This window comes from Mus caroli, unplaced genomic scaffold (assembly GCF_978045245.1).
Source record: "Mus caroli unplaced genomic scaffold, Mus_caroli_1 scaffold_4, whole genome shotgun sequence".
Lineage (NCBI taxonomy): Eukaryota > Metazoa > Chordata > Mammalia > Rodentia > Muridae > Mus > Mus caroli.
Window position 1 is genome coordinate 149,546,912 of NW_028227259.1, and position 20,786 is coordinate 149,567,697.

Genomic DNA, 20,786 nt, shown 5'->3' on the forward strand with positions numbered 1-20,786 from the left:
CACACCCCCAGCCCCTCACTTGGGGAACGCCCACCAGTACTGCTTAGCCACCCTCATCATAGCAACTCCTCTTTCTGAAAACTGAATTAAATTGCAAGCTCTGACCCTCCTAAGACTTCTCATGCTGGAGATACTAGCTAAGGCTCTACCCAGCACAGGACTTCCCTCCACGGTGAGTTCTAACACACTTCTTTGACTAGTGCGTGCGAAACCATGTCACTGAAGAATAGAGTGATAGTTACTTTCTTTAGCACCTCCTTATCTCTCCTGGTCTTCTGGAGTTGTAGGCTGGAAGCAATCCTCTGTTGTTGAGCCAACTGATAAGGAAAACACATGTTTGGCGCTTTTACAGCCATGTTGCTGGAGACCCAGGACATTACTCCATTAGTGTTTAACTTTTACAGGTGTCTTCCTTGCATGCATGTCTGTGTCCCCTGTGTGTATGTGTTTTGAACAGAGACCAGAAGACCGCATCAAATCTCCTCTAACTGGAGTAAGAAACCATCGTGAGCCACCATGTGTGCTGGGAACTGAATCTGGGTCTTCTTGAAGGGCAGTCAGTGCTCTTAATTACTGAGGCATCTCTCCAGACCCCTTGTTTTCTAAATTCAATTGTACTCATCATCTTGTGTGTGTGTGGAGGTCAGAGGACAACTCTCAAAAGTTAGTTCTCTCCTGCCACACTGTGGCTTCCTGGGACAGAGCTCAGGTCATCTGATCTGTGAGGCAAGCTGAGCCAACTCCCTGACCTTGACTCATTTTGATTATGGTTTTGTTTCAAATGGGCTTTCCCGTCTACTCTGTAGCCCAGGCCAGTCTCAAAGATTCAATTCATCCTCCCTCTGCTTCTGCAGTGTTGAGATCACAATTGTGTGCCACCACACCCAGCTTACATCCCATCCATGAGCACTTCAGCTATGGCCCCCAGTTTATACTCACATTTCTTTTTTTTAAGATTTATTTATTTATTATATGTAAATACACTGTAGCTGACTTCAGACACCACAGAAGACGCATCAGATCTCATTACGGATGGTTGTGAGCCACCATGTGGTTGCTGGGATTTGAACTCGGGACCTTCAGAAGAGCAGTCAGTGCTCTTAACTGCTGAGCCATCTCTCCAGCCCCCTCACTGATATTTCTTTGCCTCAGCTTACATCCCATCCATCCATGAGCACTTCAGCTATGGCCCCCAGTTTATACTCACTGACATTTCTTTGCCTCAGTACTTATAGTTCTTCAGCCTCTCTTTGGGAGCCTTTGAGGTAGCCATGTTGACTGGAGGAAAGACACCACCTGTAGGCAGGAAAACCACCAAAGAGATCTTCCGTGCTGGCTGTGCCTGTTAGCATGTTAGCATGTTAGCATGTGCTGTTAGCATGTTAGCATGTGCTGTTAGCATGTTAGCATGTTAGAGTCACCAGGCACCACAGGGTGAGAGCAGACTCAGAGTTGGTAGCTCTTCCCCACACCATCCATGTAGGACATGGACTCTCTCAACAGGCTGTGGTCACTGGGGGAACTGCAGGAACCAGCTCTGGACTGACTTACAGAAAACCCTTCCAGGATAGCATTGGCTGGGATGCAGCTCAGTTGGTAGAGCTTGCCTGGCACACACAGGGCCCTGTTCCATTCCTACTGCCATACAAACTGAACGTGGTGGTGCATGCCAGCAATCTGAGCACTCGGGTGGGGTAGAGGCAGTAGGATCAAGAATTCCAGGTCTTGGAGCGGGAAAGATGGTTCAGTGCTTAAGAGCACTGGTGTTTTTCTATAGCGGAATCCCTTCAAGTCTCAGCATCCATATGGTGGTTCACAACCATCCATAACTCTAGTTCCATCGAATCCAGAGTTCCCTTTTGGCTTCCTTATGCACCAAGCATGCACCTGGGTCACACATACACACAGGCAAAACATTTGCACTCACGCAAATAAAATGTATCCAAAAAAATTTAAAATTGTTTATCAAGACTTTCCTTGGCTACCCAGGGAATTTAAGGCCAGCATAAATTACATGAGAAAGTTCCATACAAAATACAAACACACAGGGAAACAACACCGTTCACAATAGTCACAAATAATATAAAATACCTTGGTGTGACTCTAACTAAGGAAGTAAAAGATCTGTATGACAAGAACTTCAAGTCTCTGAAGAAAGAAATTGAAGATCTCAGGAGATGGAAAGACCTCCCATGCTCATGGATTGGCAGGATTAATATAGTAAAAATGGCTATCTTGCCAAAGCAATCTACAGATTCAATGCAATCCCAATGAAAATTCCAACTCAATTCTTCACTGAGTTAGAAAGGGCAATTTGCAAATTCATCTGGAATAACAAAAAACCTAGAATAGCAAAAACTATTTTCAACAATAAAAGAACCTCTGGTGGAATCACTGTGTCTGACCTCAAGCTGTACTACAAAGCAATTGTGATAGAAACTCCATGGTACTGGTACAGCAACAAACATGTAGATCAAAGGAATATAATTGAACACCCAGAAATGAACCCACACACCTATGGTCACTTGAACTTTCACAAGGGAGCTAAAACCATCCAGTGGAAAAAAGACAGCATTTTCTTTTCTTTTCTTTTCTTTTCTTTTCTTTTCTTTTCTTTTCTTTTCTTTTCTTTTCTTTTTTTTATTTTCTTTTATTAGATATTTTTGTTATTTACATTTCAAATGCTATCCTGAAAGTTCCCTATGCCCTCTCCCTGCCCTGCTCCCCTACCCACACACTCCCACTTCTTGGCCCTGGCATTCCCTTGTACTGGGGCATATAAAGTTTGCAAGACCTAGGGGCCTCTCTTCCCAATGATGGCTGACTAGGCCATCTTCTGCTACATATGCAGCTAGAGACATGAGCTATGGGGGTACTGGTTAGTTCATATTGTTGTCCCACCTATAGGGTTGCAGACCCCTTCAGCTTCTTGGGTACTTTCTCTAGCTCCTCCATTGGGGGCCCTGTGTTCCATCCTAAAGATGACTGTGAGCATCCACTTCTTTATTTGCCAGGCACTGGCATAGCCTCATACGAGACAGCTATACCAGGGTCCCTTCAGCAAAATCTTGCTGGCATATGCAATAGTGTCTGGGTTTGGTGGCTGATTATGGGATGGATTCCTGGGTGGGGGGTAGTTTCTGGATACTCCATCGTTTCATTTTAGCTCCAAACTTTGTCTCTGTAACTCCTTTCATGGGTATTTTGTTCCCTATTCTAAGGGGGAATGAAGTCTCCACACGTTGGTCTTCCTTCTTCTTGATTTTCTTGTGTTTTGCAAATTGTATCTTGGGTATTCTAAGTTTCTGGGCTAATATCCACTTATCAGTGAGTGCATTTCTAGACTTCTTTTGTGATTGGGTTACCTCACTCAGGGTGATATCCTCCATATACATCAATTTGCCCAAGAATTTCATAAATTCGTGTTTTTAATAGCTGAGTAGTACTCCATTGTGTAAATGTACCACATTTTCTGTATCCATTCCTCTGTTGAGGGACATCTGGGTTCTTTTCAGCTTCTGGCTATTATAAATAGGGCTGCTATGAACATAGTGGAACATGTGTCCTTATTACCAGTTGGAACATCTTCTGGGTATATGCTCAGGAGAGGTATTGCTGGATCTTCCAGTAGTACTATGTCCAATTTTCTGAGGAACCACCAGACTGACTTCCAGAGTGGTTGTACAAGCTTGAAATCCCACCAGCAATGGAGGAGTGTTCCTCTTTCTCCATATCCTCACCAGTATCTGCTGTCACCTGAGTTTTTGATCTTAGCCATTCTGACTGGTGTGAGGTGGAATCTCAAGGTTGTTTTGTTTTGCATTTCCCTGATGATTAAGGATGTTGAACATTTTTTCAGGTGCTTTTCAGCCATTCGGTATTCCTCAGTTGAGAATTGTTTGTTTAGCTCTGAACCCCAACGCTGCAACAGGATCCTTCTGCACACATTTATTGGGAGAGCTTGATTGTAGAGGCGAATAGACCCCGAGCCCAGCACTGGTGCTGCTTTATATAGGCCTAGGAGAGGCGTGTCTCACACCCGGATTGGTTGTGCTTGGTTGATGCTTACCACCTCATTTGCATGCCTACATCTGATTGGTTAACTTCTCTCTCTTCTGATTGGTTAACTTCTCTCTCATCTGATTGGTCAACTTCTCTCTCATCTGATTGGTTAATTTTGGTTAATTCTCAAAACCTCATCTTGGCAAAAAAACTTTACTGCCTATGTATGCGTGGTGGCCAGCAGAAGCCAGCACCACCCTGCAACGGCACATGTGGCTTCCCACATGTGGGGTTATTTGAATTTCTGGAGTTCAGCTTCTTGAGCTCTTAGTATATATTGGATATTAGTCCCCTATCAGATTTAGGATTGGTAAAAATTCTTTTCCAATATGTTGGTGGCCTTTTTGTCTTATTGACAGTAAGATAGCAATGGCTTGTGCTGTAAGATTGAGTTGGACAAATGGGACCTCATAAAATTGCAAAGCTTCTGTAAGGCAAAGGACACTGTCAATAAGCTGAATAAACCATTTCCTCCCCAACTTGTTCTTGGTCATGATGTTTATGCAGGAATAGAAACCCTGACTAAGACAGGCAGTGACAGGCACAGCTGAGGGAACTACCTAAGAATAGCTCAACATCTTCCTTTCCTCCCTCCAGACATTTAAGGGTCTATTCTGCATGTAGCATTGCAGGTGGCTGACCACCTATGGGCTCTGGGTGGCTGACTTGTCAAGGACAGGAAGCACCCAGAGATGTCACCCCACCTCCTCTGTAAGTGTGACAACACCTACCAGAACTTGCTCTGAATGCATGATGGTGGCCCTGCTGGGGCCTGCGCTTCATCCCCAGCCCAGAATCTCCACTCATTATGCTGCTTTTGACGTAGGTAGTTGCTAAGTTCTTGGCCCTATCTGCAAGAGGAACCATGGCAGTGGGTGCATGGTCACAGGTTCCAACGCGTCCTGGGGTTATGGCTTCAAGTGCAGTCAAGGGTGTTTCTGAAGCAGAGTGCGATGTACGGAAGGGCTGACTGCTTTGGAAGGAGATTATCAAGCTCTTAATTTCTAAACGTCCCTAATTACATCTTCGTGTGGTTGTTTTCTTCTGCATAGATCGCGACAAATCAGCCTATGCTAATCATGTAAGGGACTCTTCAGTTGCTCAGTCTATATCCATATAATTAGCCTGTGCCTTACACATGCAATTAAGCCTACTTAGAATTAATGGGGGGACTTTGAACAGAACTCTGCCGGCACTGAACACGATTAATACACAGTAGCAGCGTTTTCAAAGATCAAACAACAAACCAAAATTCAGGGGTGTTAGCGCAGAGGCTTAGGGGGCGAACTGTCACTGAAGCACCAGTCAGAGAGCATGCATAGGATGGATATAGGCTGCCTACACATATGTCACAGTTGTGTAGTTTGGTCTCCATGCAGGATCTCTGATGGCAGATACAGGGCTGGCTCTGACTCTGTTGCCTGCCTTGGAACCCGTTTTGCCTAACTGGGCTGCCTTGTCAAGAAGAAGAAGTGTCCAGTCCTACTGCAACTTGATATACCAAGGCGAGCTGCTTTGCTATCCGTGGGAGGCCTTCCTTTCTCTGCAGAGAAAGGGAGGATAGTATGGGTGGTGGTGATGTGTGTGGGGGGGTGGGAGGGAACTAGGAGGAGAGGAGGGTCGGGAATCTGTGGTTAAGATGTAAAGTAAATTAAGTAATAAAGAAAACCAAAAAACAATAAAAAGTTAGCCGGGTGTGGTGGCGCACGCCTTTAATCCCAGCACTCGGGAGGCAGAGGCAGGCGGATTTCTGAGTTCGAGGCCAGCCTGGTCTACAAAGTGAGTTCCAGGACAGCCAGAGCTATACAGAGAAACCCTGTCTCGAAAAACAAACAAACAAACAAACAAACAAAAAAAACCAAAAAAAAAAAAAAAACAATAAAAAGTGTGTACCCACAATTCCCAATGGGGGGGGGGGCTTAACTCAGGTCCTTGGGCTAGTAAGGCAAGAACTTAATTGACTGAGCTAACTCTCCCCCGACCCACCCGAGTTGCTCCATAAATGCTTTAAAGTGGACCCGGAGAAATGGCTCCGGGGTTAAGAGTGCTTCTTGCTTTTCCAAAAGACAAAATTCAGTTCCCACTTGCCATGGTTGTTGGCTCAAAACGGCCTGTAACTCAAGCTCCGGAAAGTCTGGCGCCCTCTTCTGGTCTCTGTGGATAAAGACAGCACACAGCTACACTTGGTTCACTGCAGAACCTCAAAGCTAGAAAGGATCACAGGGACTAAGTTGAGAAGAACTAGTCCACTGTTAACCTCTCTAATGGATCAATGGCCTCCTGTCTGCAGCTTGGATCCTTCAAAGAAACTGATTGTTGTGGTTCCTTGGAAATCTTCCTTCATGCAATAACTCCCTGTTGGCTGTACTTTTGGAAGGCCTACTCAGGAATCCTTACACTGAGGAAGCTGTAGCCAGCCCTGAAGGCTTAGTAGCTAACTCTCTGATACAGAGTTGAGCTCTGTGTTTCTTTGGATGGAACTTGTAGTAGGAGGCCGTCCCGAGGCCTACATGAACCAGGTATTTCTGGAAGGCAGGCTGGGGCTGAAAGAGAGACTAGATGACGAGAAAAGAATGAAGCCAAGACAAATTTTTCTCTGATCAAGGCCCGAGAGTTTACTAAGAGACTGTGCTTATAAGGGGGAAGGCCCATTCTTGGTGCCTGGAGCCAGCCTGTAGGTGATGTGCAGGATAGGATGGGTCTCCGGAATGTCTCAGGGGTCTCTCAGCAGGTAGCAGAGAAGAGCAGCAGTAGTTGACATAACAATATAGCCATCTAAATCGGAAGGCTACACCCCAGGTGATCTCATATTCAGTGGCAGCAAAGTCTGAATTAGCCTGCTTCAAGGCTGGGGGAGGATACAGGAATTCAGGGTTTAGCATACACTAGCCAAGTACTGTCAGACTGAGCCACAACCCTAACCCCTCACTGGTAGAATTCTCAGCACTGTACATCTGAGCCACACCCCTAACCCCTCACCGGTGGAATTCTTAGCATTGTACAGTAGAGCTCTACACACCCCTAACCCCTCACTGGTGGAATTCTTAGCATTGTACAGTAGAGCCACACCCCTAACCCCTCACTGGTGGAATTCTCAGCACTGTACATCTGAGCCACACCCCCAAACCTTCCCTGGAGGGCTCTAGGGAATCACACCACCACTGAGCTATGCCTCCAGGTTCTCATTGATGGATTCTAGGCAGGTGGTGTACCACTAGGGCAATCCCACCAGCTAATCACTGAGGGATTATAGGTAAGTGCTCTACCCCTTACGGTCAGATTCTAGGCAAACAGTTTATCAGGGGATATATACCCATCTTTGATTTTGAGTATTTATAATTATTATACTAAAACTTCCTGGAACTCAGGATCTGCCTGCCTCAGACCCATGGAATCTACTATTATAGTCAAAGCCCTCAGCCCACACAAAGCCTTTGAACCTAAAGATGAAACAACTTGACTAAACATTTTTAAAGTAGAGAATGGGGCTTTCTGCCTAATGATCTATGCATCTGTAGAGTCGGGCTCAGCAGTGAAGAGCACCGAGCACTCAATTCCCAGCAACCACATGGAGGCTCACAACCATTGGCAAGGGGGACACAATGCCCTACTGGTGTGTCTGAGGACAGTGACACTGTACTCATATACATTAAATAAATAAATCTTGAGTGAGAGACAGAGACAGAGAGAGAGAGAGAGAGAGAGAGAGAGAGAGACAGAAAGAGACAGACAGGAAGAGAGAGAGAGAGAGAGACAGAGAGAGAGAGAACATAGGCAGATAAATGAAAATTTTCTTCTTGTGTTTGTTAAGCTAGAGCATCATACCACTGAAAGGAGTGTTTGGGATGGTAGGTGCTGGGCCCCTGGTGGTTTCAAGGCAATCCTTAACCATCCTATAGAATTTGGAAACCACCATTAAGGTGGTTCCTCTCTTCTGCTTGTCTACAGCTGAGGAAGATACAGAGCCTGTTTTGTGCTAGTCTCCAGCACAGGGACAGAGAGTCCCATTAAGCAGTCTGTGCCAAAGCATATGCATTCTCTACTTTAAAAATGCTTTCCTGGAGCCAGGAATGATGGTGCATGCTTGTAATCCCAGCAGGAGAGGATGAGGCAGGGGCTCACAGCCTGCCTGGGCTACAAAGGAAGACTGCCCCAAAACTCAAATGAACCCCAGAAATAGCCTTTCTAGATACTGCATTGGCATATCAGTGGTGAATGGTCACTGAAGCCAGAGCATTAGCAGTTCCTGTCTAGCCAAGGAACCGCACAGGGCAACTTTTCCCAGTGGGGCACTGCCCTTCCTTGGCATAGTATGTTCTACTGGCTACACCGAGCCTCCTCGACCCTTGGGTCTTTTTCTGCATAGATGGGCTTCTTGTCTGTCATTAGCTAAGGCTGGCAGAATCTTGAGCTCTAGGAAATTCCTCCAGGAGGAATTCTGGTCTCATTGCTGAGAACCTTGGAGGTTACAACTCTGAAGGTTCATAGCCAGGTAAAAAGGGAGCTCCCTCCACCTGAAAGACCCACAACGTGAGGACTCCCTCACGTTCTGACTCAGGAGAGGCGACACCCCAAAATCACCCACAAGAAACGATCTTGCTGCAACTGCAAGAGGATTTTTATTCGAGAGCGTTCTCGGGCCCATGGTCATACACCACGCAGGGGTAGAGGACCATGGCGCCCCGAGTAGCTGAGTAAGGGGGTATTTAAAGGAAGAAACCACAATTCATGGAGGTGGGGAGGGTGTTGTTGGAAAATACCAAAAATACCAGTTAAGAGTCACAAGGAAGTATAAAGTCACAAGTGTCAGGTTATCTCTCAAGACAGTTTCTAAGAGCCCCTAACAATCTAAGAGCCCCTAAAGATAGCACATTTGCATTGCAGGTTCCAGTAATGGTCAGGGTGCCATTCTTTGAATTGAACCCAGGAAGCTGGTAGGTGGAGGAATGTCGCTATCTGTTTTATGACCAGCACCTGGAGCACTAAGCCACAAAGGCTACACTCCCAAGCCTGGGCCCAAAAGCCTTGAATTTTGTTTTTACTTTGCTATACTTTTTTAATACTTCTTCACACCCAGGGTTGGAGCTTCTATATGTCCAGAGCATTAGGGTTGGATGGAGCTTCTATATGTCCAGAGTATTGCTTTTTTAAAAAATATTGCTGTGTGCCTCTAGAAGAATGAATAAAAGAGAAAGCAGCTTTCTAGATCCATCCACCGAGCATAGAGATGTGGAAAGGCAAAACTTTGAGTTTCTGCTCTCCTATGCAACCTGTAGACACGTGTCACCACAGTGCCTTGTTTCAGATCCTTCAAGGAAGCTCACAGTCCCATTTGTTGTCAGATTATTCCATCACTATAAATATAGAGCTCACCTCACTCAGGTATGGGAGAGGAAGATAGAACAGTGCTATCTACTTCCAAAGCTTCTGCTTGCTCAAACACTCTGTCCAATTCATTCTTGAGTAATTGGCACCATTAAGGGCTGGTGTTATAAACTCTCATCCCCAATGCCCTGTGGGAACTTAGCTTCCTGTCAATGCTGCCAAAGGCAACTGTCTCCTGCAGTTAAACCCACAGAGATTCTGTGAGCTCTGCTGGTAACAGGCACATTGGTGCTTAGAGCAAAATTAAAATCCAGAGGAAGTCAATGCCTCCTTATAAGCTAGACGGATGGACAGAACTCTCATTCGGTCTGCACTTGATCTTCTTTTCAAAGGCCTGAATTTCTCAGGAGAGAGGAAGGGCCTCTACAGAGGCCCCTTTATTAACCTGACAGCTCTGAGTGGTCAGAAGAACACTTTTTTTTTGGGGGGGGGTTCCTGAGTCAGGGTTTCTCCGTGTAGACGTGGCTGTCCTGGAACTCACTCTGTAGACCTGGCTGGCCTCGACTCAGAAATCTGCCTGCCTTTGCCTCCCGAGTGCTGGAATTAAAGGCGTGCGCCACCACCACCTGGCTCAGAAGAACACATTTTTGAGTTAGAAGTAATTAATAGGCTCATGGATTGTTTTTCTTGTTCTGATTCTGTGTGTGTGTGTGTGTGTGTGTGTGTGTGTGTGTATGTGTATGTGTGTATGTGTGTGTTTGTAGACCCGAGGTTAAAGTTGGGAATCACTCTCAGTGTCAATTGCAACTTATTCATTTGAGCAGGGTCTCTCAATCAAACCCTAGCTTGCTGCTAAGGGTAGTATTACTAGCCAACTTGCTCTGGGGGAATCCTGTTTTCACCTTCCAAGGCTCTAACTGCAGGCAGGCTCCCATACCCACCTGGCATCTATGTGTGTTCTGGGGATCCAAGTTCTAATCCTCATGTTTGCTTGCATGGTATCTGTTCTAGTTTTAACTTCTACCTGTCATAACCTAGAATCTCTCAATTCAATAATTACCCAGATGTGACTTGCCTACAGGCCTGTCTGTAAGGGATTGCCTTGATGGTTGATATAGGCAGGCCCAGCCCACTGAGGGTGATATTGAAAAAGTAAAAAGTAAAAACAAAATTCTAGGCCTTTGGGCCCAGGCTTGGGAATGTGGCCTTTGTGACTCAATGCTGCAAGGTATGCTAATCATAAAACAGATAGCGACATTCCTCCACCCACCTGCTTCCTGGGTTCAAAGAGTGTTCATTCAAAGAAAGTGCTATTGTTAGGGGCTCTTAGAAACTGTCTTAAGAGATAACCTGAACAATTACCAGGTATTCCTTGTGACACTTGTGACTTTGCACTTCCTTGTGACTCTTAACTGGTATCTTTGGTATTTTTTTTCCAACCATGCCCTCCCCACTTCCTTAAGTTGTGGTTTCTTCCTTTAAATACCCCCTTATACAGCTACTCGGGGCGCCACGGTCCTCTACCCCTGCGTGGTGTATGACCGTGGACCTGAGAGCGCTCTTAAATAAAAATCCTCTTGCAGTTTGCAGCAAGACCATTTCTTGTGGGTGTTTTTGGGGTGTCGCCTCTCCTGAGTCAGAACGTGGGGAAGTCCTCACGTTGTGGGTCTTTCAATATCATTCCCTGGGCAGATGATCTTGGGCTGTAGAAGGAAGTTAGCTGAGCATGAACCAGAGTTAATAAGCAAGCAGCCATCCTCCATTGCTTCTGCTGTACTTCTGGGCTGTGAGTGAGTTTCCTGGTTGGAGGTTGTACCGTGCGGAACAGCAAGCGGTCTTGTATTTATGTTCCTGCCTGGGGTTTCTGCCCAGACTTCCCTTGATTAGGAGCGAGGTAAAATGAACCCTTTTCTCCCTCAGTTCTTTTTGGTCATGGTATTTTCTATTGTTAGAGTAACAGAATAGAACTCAATACCTATTTCTTTTTTTTTCTAGATTTTTTTTTCATTAGACACTTACTTTATTTACATTTCAAATATTATCGCCTTTCATGGTTTCTCCTCCAAATACCCACAATTCCTTTCCCCAACCCCTGTTCACCAACACTCTTACTCCAACTTCCTGGCCCTGGCATTCCACTACACTGGGGCATAGAGCCTTCACAGGACTAAGACCCTCTCCTCCCATTGATGACCGACTAGGGCATCCTCTACTACATATGCAGCTGGAGCCATGAGTCCCACCATGTGCATTCTTTGGTTGGTGGTTTAGTCCCTGGGAGCTCTGGGAGTACTGGTTACTTCATATTGTTGTTCCTCCTATGAGGCTGCAAACCCCTTCAGCTCCTTGGGCCCTTTCTCTAGCTCCTTCATTGGGGGCCCTGTGCTCAGTCCAATGGTAGGCTGGGAGCATCCACCTCTGTATTAACTCAAAGACAAACACCATATGATCATCTCATTAGATGTGGAGAAATCATTTGACAAAATCCAACACCCCTTCATGATAAAAGTCTTGGAAAGATCAAGAATTTAAGGTCCATGCCTAAACATAGTAAAAACAATATACAGCAAACCAGTAGCCAACATCAAGCTAAATGGAGAGAAACTTGAAGCAATCCCACTAAAATCAGGGACTAGACAAGGCTGACCACTCTCTCCCTACCTATTCAATATAGTACTTGAAGTCCTAGCCAGAGCAATTAGACAACAAAAGGAGATCAAAGGGATACAAATTGGAAGGGAAGAAGTCAAAATAACACTATTTTCAGATGATAGGATACTATACATAAGTGGCCCCCCAAAATTCCACCAGAGTACTCCTAAACCTGATAAACAACTTCAGCAAAGTGGCTGAATATAAAATTAACTCAAACAAATCAGTGGCCTTCCTCTACACAAAGAATAAATAGGCTGAGAAAGAAAATAGGGAAACAACACCCTTCTCAATAGTCACAAATAATATAAAATACCTTGGTGTGACTCTAACTAAGGAAGTGAAAGATCTGTATGATAAGAACTTCAAGTCTCTGAGGAAAGAAATTGAAGAAGACCTCAGAAGATGGAAAGATCTCCCAAGCTCTTGGATTGGCAGGATTAATACCTAGTTCTTAAAACACGAACCTATCTCTTCAGCCCAGGATCATCTTCTCTATCTTCCTTCCTTTCTGTTTTATTCTCTCTCTCTCTCTCTCTCTCTCTCTCTCTGGCACTCTCTATCTCCCTCTCTCCCTCTCTTTCTCCCTCCCTCCTTCTCTCCCTTTTGCTTTCTATCAGTCTCTCTATCATAGCTCTGGCTGCCTTGGAACTCATTAGGGAAACCAAGCTGTCCTCTAACTGATAGACTGACAGAGATTTGCCCTCCTCTGCCTCCCGAGTGCTGGGATGAAAGGCATGCACTACCACACAGCCAGTCTTTGCTTTCAAATTCCTTGGTCGCTTAGACATGAACGAGGTTTAATCCTCGCATCCAACAGAAAGCAAGTGAGGTCTGAATTAGTCACAGAGGTCCTTGAAAGCCCATCCCACCTCAAGACTGGTACCAGGATACCTTGGCCTTCAGGAAAAAAACAAACCACAAGGCTCAAACAAAGAAACAAACAAAAATCTGCGGAAGTCAAGGACACCTGACCTTTCCAACTTTATTTTCATGTGGCCCAGGCTGACCTCAAATTCACTGTGTAGCCAAGGATGACCTTAGTTTCTGATGCTCTGACTCTAACACCAGTATGTAGGGGTGGAAGAACAGTAGCTCTCACTGGTACAGGCTTTGTATGGCTGTTCAATGTGGCTGAACTCTAAAGGGAAGACAGCAGGAGGCCAGTCAACCCAGACTCAGAGACAGTCGCCACTATGACTATGTAAAGGAGCTGTGTACATGGGCAAGGATACACCCAGGGGTCACCCACCTACACCATGCTGTACTCTGAATGCCCTTAAGGCTGAGGAGTGCACAGTCCCATCAACACAGGGAAAAAAAGGTCTAGGTCACCCTCCTATGAATTGGGGATTCTGGGATCTGTATCCCAGGAAAACGGACTCAGGTCCATGAGGTAAGCAAACAAGCAAATAGGGCACCCCTTTCACTCCTCCACTAGGGATGAAAAAGTCTCTACAGACACTGAAGAAAGGGTTTCCAGGCCTGACCCAATGGATACTGTCAATGGCATGCTGGGAAACAAGTTTCTTCTCCCCCAAAATGGAGTAGAGCTCTGGAGATGGCGTGATGGGCCATCTGGCAGTCAGAGAAGAATCTCTAGGACCTGCATGGTCGAGGGAGCACAGCAATTCCTGTAAGTGACTCTCTCACCTCGACATGTATGCCGACACATACACACACCATGGAGACAGACGCACACACAGACACACGCTAAATAAGTGACTCTCTCACCTCGACATGTATGCCGACACATACACACACCATGGAGACAGACGCACACACAGACACACACTAAAGGACTAAAGGAAAAGCTGGTTTGAAAGGTTTACTGGTGCTCATGTGTAACTATTCACCATGGTTAGCTTCACATTATTAACACATTAGCACGTGCTCAGCCCTGTTTCAGAAAGCCCCACAGCCAGCTCCTGAGCATGAGCACAACCAGGTTGGGCATACACCCATTACGTCTGACCATTTCATTTCACTTTTCAAAGAACCTGGTTTTTTGTTTTTTAAAGATTTATTTATTGATTATATGTAAGTATACTGTAGCTGTCTTCAGACACACCAGAAGAGGGCATCAGATCTCATTACGGATGGTTGTGAGCCGTGGGTTGATGGCTCAGTGGGTAAGAGCACCGACTGCTCTTCCAGAGGTCCTGAGTTCAATTCCCAGCAACCACATGATGGCTCACAACCATCTATAATGGGATCTGACGCCCTCTTCTGGTGTATCTGAAGACAGCTACAGTGTACTCACATATATAAATCTTAAACAACAACCAAAAAAATGGCAGACAGAGCTGGAGAGATTACTCAGCAATTAAGAGCACCAGTTGTTTTCCCAGAGGACCTGGGTTTCCTTCTCAGAATCCATATGGCAGCTCTGTTAACTCCCATTCCAGAGTATCCAGTGCAGCCTCTGGCCTTCATGAGCACTGTATACAAGTGATATATGTATATATATATATATGCATACATATATATATTCACACAGGCAGACAAAACACTCATATACATAAAATTTTTAAAAAGTCTAGCTCAACAGGTAAAAGCGCCTACCACCAAGCCTGACAAACTGAGTTCAATTCCTAGGACCCACATATTGGAAGGAAGACCAGACTCATGCATGTAGTCTTCTGACTTCCACCTGAGCCTTCCACAAATACATAAATGTGATTTTCAAGATTTCAAGAAAACATAGGAAGCTAACACCTAGGAAAATATAAATTCCTGCCTGTATGAGACTGGGCAGCTTCAAGCAATGTCTCTCATATATATAATATGTATGTATGTGTGTGTGTGTGTGTGTATATATATATATACACACACACACACTCATATACACAGAGGTTTTTTTTTAATGCAAGCTCACCTAGAATAGGCTACACTATCATCTCATTTTCTGCTGTGCCTTTCTCGCATGAAGGCTAGGCCAACCAAGAAAACTGTGCGCAAGTTAGATAATGAAGAGCAAGCAGGAATGGTGGAAATTGTCCTGATCAAGTTGGGTACCAAACACCACATGACAGGCAAGGACATTGCCTCAGTGGAGATCATCCGTCTGTCCAATACAGACTTCTCCAAAACTGTTTCTGAGGAGTGGCACTTCCACATCTGAGGCCACAGCACGTAGGCCCTCAGGTTTGCAGAGCAAAACTTCCATTTACCTGAGAGTTCACAGCTGCACTACTTCCGCAGCCCTGAGTGTGGCTTTTAAATATCTTAGCACAGAACTCATCTTGTATGACAATTAGACATCTGCCGTCGATCTTCAGATGCTCTGTAGAACTTCAGCATCTGATCCTCAGAGAACGGCTCAGCTGGGCCCATCACTGTAGCTGCTGACAGCTGCAGGACTCTTGTTGGAGAAATCCCAGGATGGTCTGAGACCTTAGCAACATTTTTTTTTTTCAGGAAAATGCTTCATCTGTGTCCTCCTCACACTCTCAGAACTCCAAACAGCCCCTTAATGAAGTTCTTAACTGCAGAGGGTCCAATTCGCAACACCTTCATGGTGGCTCACTTCCATCGGCAACTCCAATTCAAGGGGATCTATCGCCATCTTCTGGCATTCGTGGGCATTGTACACTTGTGTTTACATACATCCATGGGGGAGGTGGGTGTAAAAAATGTAAATTCCCTGTAACGTGAGGTGAGGTGATGTTTCTCCCTCAGTTGTTTTGTTTTTGTTTTTTCAAAGAAGCACTTCCAGGTGGTAGCTCATACCTCTAACCCCAGCTTCTGGAAAGGCTCAGGCAAGAAGGTGACAAGTTCAAAGTCCACCTGAGCAACTTAGAAACACTCTGTCCACCCCCCAAAAAATTTTAGAGGCAGGGGGGTCATATGTTCATAACTCAGTGGCAGGATGTTTGCCTAGAATGTGCAGAATACTGGGTCCTTAGCACAACATGCATACAAAGGAAGCAGGCAGCAGAGGCAAGGGGATCTGTTCTATACAGTGAGTCCATGTTCCAAAAAAAAAAAGTATATATATATATATATATATATATATATATATATATATATATATATATATAACAGAAAGAAGGAAGGAGGAAAGGGAGGGAGAGAGAGGGAGGGAGGAAGAGAAGGAGAGGGAGGGCAAGAGGGAGGGGGAGGGAGGGGGAGGGGAGGGAGAGGGAGGCAGAGGAGAGAGGAGCAGTGAGATGGCTCATCAGTTAACGGTTAAAGTTCAATTTTCAACCAAGCCTGACATCCTGAGTTGAATCCGAGAAACACACAGAACCTCAGGGTACCGTGGCATGCATGTGCCCACACACATGTACACACAGCAAATGAAAGTAGAATACATTTTCTAAAGAAATACTTATTTACTTTTGAATGGTTATGTTGTTTCACCTGCATGTATGTCTGTGTACCACATGCAGAAAGCACCCATGGAGGCCAGAATAGGGGGTCAGATCCCTAGAATTGGAATTACAGATGGTGGTGAGCGGCCACGTGGGGTCTGGGAAATAAACCTGGGTCCTCTGGAAGAGCAGCCTGTGCTCTCATCTGCTGAGCCATCTCCCCAGCCTAGGAATACAGCTTAAAACAATAACAAAAACATAGTGACATACACTCTAAGGGTATCTGATGGTTATTTAAAAACACTTATTCTTCATTTTATAATAAGGTGTGTGTGTGTGTGTGTGTGTGCATGTCTGCATGTGTGTACATGTGTGTGTGTACATGCCTGTGTGTGCATGTCTGTGAGTGTGTGTGCATGCCTGTGCATTCATGTCTGTGTGTGTGCATGTGTGTGAGTGTGTGCATGTGTGCATGTGTGTGTGTGTGTGTGTGTGTGTGTGTGCACATTCATTCTTGCAAGTGCCTACAGAAGCTAGAAGGGAGCATCAGAACCTCTGGGCTGCTGCAAGCTGCCTAGTATAGGTGCTGGGGTCTGAACTCAGGTTTTTTGGAACATGCTCAACCACTGAGCCATCCTTCCATCCCTGGTGCTTAATACTGTCAACTTGACATGCTCTAGAATCAAGCAATAGATATAATCAGCCCTCTAAATATATCTGTGAGAGATGTTTCTAAACTGTGTTGATTGAGGTGGGAAGTGTTCTCTAAATGCGAATGGTGCCATTTGGTGGGCTCAATATAAAGGAGAAAGCAAGCTGAGCACCAGGATTCATGGTTTCCTGCCTGGATGAAGGGTGACCAGATGCCTCCTGACCCTGCCCTTGCCCCGATCCTGCCCTTGACCTCATCCCCATGTCCCCATGCTTCCCCCACGCCAAGGGACTGTGCACCCTCAAACTGTGAGCCAAAGAAAAACCTCCCTCCCTTAAGTTACTTCATAGAGTATTTTGTTATAGCAGTGAGAAAAGTAACTAATGCTATTATGTAAAGTATAATCTCTGACCTTGAAAAACAATGACAGCCATTATCCACAATCATAGGAGTTGGGGCTCTGACACCACATTCTGCAGAGAAAATGGACCAAAGACTACTCAAATGGGTTTGCTGCATGTCCATTAGCTAGGTTTCAAGGCTGCACATTAGTGTCACCAGGGCTTTTTGTCCCCTGTTCCTCTGCCCCCCGCTCTGGGACCCAAACATGAATCTCAGTGGGGAGCCCAGAAGATTCTGAGACTTCTTTATTATGTAGCACACTTGTGGGTGGTGCCAGGACTCGGGAAACCATCACAAAACCCCCCCAGCCTCCCACTCACGATCTACTCGGAACCAAGGCTAGGATTTATTGTAAAAAGGACATTCTGAATGAGAGCTGAATCAAGAGAATCTGCTAGGAATCTTTAGGAATTTTTTTTTAAAAAGATTTATTTATTTATTACATGTAAGTACACTGTAGCTGTCTTCAGACACTCCAGAAGAGGGCGTCAGATCTCGTTACGGATGGTTGTGAGCCACCATGTGGTTGCTGGGATTTGAACTCCGGACCTTCGGAAGAGCAGTCAGGTGCTCTTACCCACTAGGCCATCTCACCAGCCCTCTTTAGGAATTGTTAACAGAGGTTTTTCTGGTGGTGGTGTTGGAGGTTTGGTTTGAGGGGGATGGTGGCTGTTGTTGTTCAGTTTTGTTCTGTTAGGACAGGGTCTCATATAACCAAGGCTAATCTCAACCTTGTCAACGGGATGACCCTAAACGTCTAATCCTCCTGCCTCCAGCACTATTCCAGGTTGATAGTAGTGCTGGGTATGGAACTCAAACGGTTCCATGCATGGTAGATAAGCCCCCTGCCAAAAGAACTGTTCTAGCCCACCCAGAACCATTCTTTCTCTTTCTTCCTTCCTAGGATGCAGAGTAGGCTAACAAAAGGGAGAAAAATATGGTAAAGGGTCTGCCATGCAAACATGAAGGCCTGAAGTCAATCACCAAGCCCATGAGAGACAGCCAACAGCAGTGGTGTGGCGCATGCTTGGAACCCCTGCATTGGGGAGGCAGAGGCCGGAAGGGCTCTGGGGCTGGCTGGCTGGCTGTTAGGCTGGCTTGAACTGGTGAACTCCAGGTCCAGGGAGAGACCTTGCCTCAATAAATAAAGTGACAAGTGACTGTGGAAGACACTTGTAATATCAACTTTGGGTTTCCACATGCACGTGTACCTGTGCATTCAGACATGTAAACATGTATACATACACACACACACACACACAGAATGTCATCCCCACCCCTAGCAACCAGTTCCTCCTCTGAATGGAAGACATCTGATACCAACTTTGAGCTTTCACATGCATGGGTACCTGACATGTAAACACACACACACACACACAGAGTCATCCCCATCCCACCCCTAGCAACCAGCTCCTCCTCCTGTACAGATTCGAGGAGGAAGCCCTGTCAGCAAGCAGATACTCTTGAGCTACGTGCTTGCTCAGAGCCCAGAGCTCCCTTGCAGGAAATCCACGCTGCCCTTCTGCTTTGCCTCTGAGTGAACCCCCTTGCTGCTACGCTTCTTTATGCATACTTCCTCTCCTCTTTGAACAGATACCAAGACCCTGCAAACACTTGGTCCAGACAAAGACCTCTGAGAACAAGGGGAAGCCTGGAACTGGTGACAGAACTGACAGAGGATATGGCTTGAGTGAGAAATGCCTGCAGAGGCTCATGCACTTGAAAACTCTGTCCCCACCTGGTGGTGCTAATTGAGGGGGTGATGGGACCTTTAGGAGGTGGAGCCTTGCTGGAAAAAAATGTCACTGGGGGTGGGCCTTGAGGGTTTATATAGTCTTGTCCCACTTCCTATATGAGTGCTCTCTCTCTCTTTCTCTCTCTCTCTCTCTCTCTCTCCCCCCTGACAGCTGATAAAATGTGATTGGCCAGCTTCCTACTTCTGACACCATCACCATGCCATACCTCCCCAGAATGCCATGGCTCCTCCCAACCCCACATGCCATGGCTCCCCCCCCCCCACATGCCATGGCTCACCCCACTCCACATGCCGTGGCTCCCCCCCCCATGCCATGGCTCACCCCCACCCCACATGCCATGGCTCACCCCCACCCCACATGCTATGGCTCCCACCCCTACCCCACATGCCATGGCTCCCCCCACACCACATGCCATGGCCCCCCACATGCCATGGGTCTGCCACCATTAATGGAACCATAGGCTAAAATAAATCCTTTCTTCCTCAAGCTGCTTTTAGTCGCGGTGGTTTTTGTTTGTTTGTTTGTTTGGGGGTTTTGTTTTGTTTTGTTTTGTTTTGAGACAGGGTTTCTCTGTGTAGCCCTGGCTGTCCTGGAACTCACTCTGTAGACCAGGCTGGCCTCAAACTCAGAAACCCACCTGCCTCTGCCTCCCAAGTGCTGGGATTAAAGGCGTGCGCCACCACTGCTAGTCACATGTTGCGGCCCGCCCGCGGTCCACAACACGAACGGTTCACTGAGAATGGCAGTTCCCTGCAAAGAGAGGAATCTAGACGGGGCGGAAGAAAAGAATGAAGCCAGGACAAACAGATTCTGATCGAGGCTCAATTTAATATTTCCAAACACTCAGTTTATAAAGGAAGGGGGAGGGAAGCCAATTTCCCGCCAAGTAACTCAGGGTCCAGTAGCAGGACAAACACGTGTGTGCCTCCAGGCAGCAGAGTCAGGTTCCAGCAGTGGGCGTGGCAGGACGAATGAGCCGGTAGCTCCACCCTAGAGCAGGCAGGTTCCAAGCTGGGGGAAGGGAGACCACATTTCCCCCCATTAGATAACAAAAATAAAAATAAAAAAGGGGTGGCCTGTGGCAGAAAAATTATCTATGTTCAATAGTTCTGCCTAAGTTCCTAGGGCTAAAGAAAAACCTATTTCCGTGGGATTTCTTAACTATTCTAATGGTAAACTGTATCTGGCTGAGACTGTAGGCTCTGACTTTATAATGCTAATTAGTGCTGAATAGGTAGCTACCTGTTTGCCTTTTAAGTAGGGCGTTGGAACCCTGGCTGAGTTTAGCTAAACAATTTTCGAATAACACTGAACTGATAATTAACCACAATTTTGGGTGACAGGCAGGGGAAACAGTGAGAAGCGATTAAGACTGGCTGGCTCCTAGTACAAGGCCAATTGGCTTTTTTATTTTTTGGGTGGGAGGCAGTGAAGGGCCTGCTCTTACGACAGCAAGGTCTCCAATCTCTCTCCCCCCTGTTAATTAAGTTTAAATAGGCAATGCTTAACAGAGGTGATCAAAAGATTTTCTCATCCGTAGATGAGTGGGCCTTAACCTTGACTTGGGTGGACATTTACCTGATTCCTCCTGTGAGTAACAACTCACATCTGTGGCTCTTG

The 20,786-nt window shown here is 46.0% G+C and overlaps 1 long non-coding RNA gene across 1 annotated transcript; it reads left to right on the forward strand.

Annotated features, from left to right (window-relative positions):
* The first annotated feature begins 7,212 nt into the window (after window positions 1–7,212).
* LOC110293810 (uncharacterized) lies at window positions 7,213–19,490 on the forward strand. Its single transcript, XR_002377853.2, has 3 exons — window positions 7,213–7,315; window positions 19,003–19,099; window positions 19,317–19,490. It is a non-coding gene; the product is annotated as an uncharacterized LOC110293810 (long non-coding RNA).
* The last annotated feature ends 1,296 nt before the right edge of the window (window positions 19,491–20,786 follow it).